Source organism: Vitis riparia, chromosome 1 (genome assembly GCF_004353265.1).
Source record: "Vitis riparia cultivar Riparia Gloire de Montpellier isolate 1030 chromosome 1, EGFV_Vit.rip_1.0, whole genome shotgun sequence".
Taxonomy (NCBI): Eukaryota; Viridiplantae; Streptophyta; class Magnoliopsida; order Vitales; family Vitaceae; genus Vitis; species Vitis riparia.
This window is the reverse complement of record NC_048431.1, coordinates 21,175,118-21,177,200: the sequence shown is the minus strand read 5'-3', so window position 1 is coordinate 21,177,200 and position 2,083 is coordinate 21,175,118. Positions and strand designations below refer to the sequence as shown.

The window sequence follows — 2,083 nt, the reverse complement described above, 5'->3', positions numbered from 1 at the left end:
AATAATTTGGATTTTGAGCACTCCGAGTTGAGGTGTAATTTCATACCCAAATTGCCCTCCCCATTCAACTGTGTCAGCGTCCACATCTGATAAACCAAAAAAAAAAAAAAAAAGGAACCAAAAAACAATACATCCATCCTCACACATTTCTCTCTCTGTCTTAAGTTTCTCTCCACCGGAACTCAAATACTCCATATGTTCATCTCCCTCTCAAAACCCACCATTTCTGAAATCCTAACCTCCGCCTGGTCTTCTTCTCAATCTAAAAAACCTAAATCCCATGAAGCCTAACCTGCTATTTTCCTATATATCCTCGAAATCTCTAGAATCCCGGGAAACCAATCCTAACCTTTTCTTCGTGAGTCAACAACGTAGATCGAAGAATTTGGGGAAACTGTAGCTGCTCTCTTCGTCTCTGTCTATAGATCCAGCTTCGAATCTTTATCTTCATCACCATCATCAGGTGATTATCTTCTTGACTAGTCATTTGAATCATGTTTCTCTCCCTCGTTTTCTGTTTTTGTTGATGTATTTTTTGTGTTGATTTATTTATGGTTTATTTGAGTTGGTTTATTTTCACATTGATGGAGGGAAGATTATGTAGGGTTTCAACATTTTTGGAATCCAGGTATTATGATTCGATTTAGGTTTTGAGTGGTGCACATTTGGAAACAAATAGACTATAAATTTCTTTGGGGAAGTTGTGTTCTAGGAGGCCCATATAAACAGATCCATAAAATACAGGGATGGAAAAAAAAAAAGCAATTTTTTTTTTTGTTTTCCTTAGGGGTTTTGCAAGGATTTTCTCGAAAAAAAAACATTTACCTTTAAAATCCACCAACAACAACACTTACAGAATGAAAGTGGAGTTCATAACATTTGCACCAAAATGCAAAAGTTCAGGAACCACAACATTTTAAGTGAAAAATAAGAAAAAAAAAAAAACTAAACTGGCTCTAATAACCCACTTGGCATTCTCACTGTGAATTTATATCGGAATTCAGAAAATTTGAGCTGGAACATGTACTCACTTTTTGCTCCAACCCTGAGGAAAAAATATATTATATGTTATCAAAATACCAAAATAGGAAAATCTTATTTGCTCACAAACTCAGCAACTTGGAACTAATGCAACCACACTAATGGAGGTAAGAGCTAAAATCATTGCAGAATGAAAAAACTGATGTGTGTGTGTAAAATACTTACAAGGTAATGAACAAAATACTTCCATTCATTCATCTGAAATTCAATTCTTCGCACCTTGAAAATAAACGAACATGGCCTATGAGATTTAGAGCATTAAATAGGATAGAAACAAGACAAAAATTGACAGAACATATGGATCTAGCACAGAAAGCATAGATGTATATTAGAAAATACTGCCTACCAGGTGGCATATTGATAGGAAGTGTAAAATATGCATTCAGCCCATCAACTTCTTACTTTAAAGCCACCATGCCCCTGCTATATGCAAAAAGGTTGTAGGATCACATGCTTTCATATATACTCTCCAAACTTTCTAAACTGTACTGCCTTTTTGGCAAACAGAAGAAAAGATTAGCTCTGTGATTTGGCTATCTTCCAGTCAAGCCAACAATGACTGAAGATACTAGAATTCCTTAGAGAAAAGGAAAGTGCAAGTCTTGGCCTCTTAGGAACTTGCATTGCAAGGTTCTCTCCACATATTTAAAGAGTTCATCCCCTTAAAGAAGTCATACAATTGAGATGGAGTTGTACAGGTGTCAAAAATGGAATAACAAGTGTCACTCATCAGAGCTCTTCGCTTGGGAAGAAAGTTTGTGTTTCAGGTCCAGCTTTATCTATGACCTATTCCTGCTTGGGAAGAAAGTTTAGGCTTAAGTCATTTTCCTTTTGAGTTCTTTTTTAGATATGTTTTGAAGCTTGCCGAGCTAACACTGGTCAGTCTGGGCTTCTCCATGTTCTTTTTCAGGTAGGGCTCTATTAAGGACCCATTCTTAGGTTATTTTTAGCAAAGTTTTAAAAGGCGTGTTTAAAATGCACCCAGGTCACTACCCAACCACTTCCTAATTATACTGCCCTATTTGTTAAGACATGAGACCAA

The 2,083-nt window shown here is 36.2% G+C and overlaps 1 long non-coding RNA gene across 1 annotated transcript; it reads right to left on the bottom strand.

The window, feature by feature from the left end:
- Positions 1-960: 960 nt before the first annotated feature.
- On the bottom strand, positions 961-1,466 carry LOC117911030. The gene is made up of 3 exons (XR_004650831.1): positions 1,388-1,466; positions 1,207-1,260; positions 961-1,045 (listed from the first exon to the last, which is right to left on the bottom strand). It is a non-coding gene; the product is annotated as an uncharacterized LOC117911030 (long non-coding RNA).
- Positions 1,467-2,083: the final 617 nt, after the last annotated feature.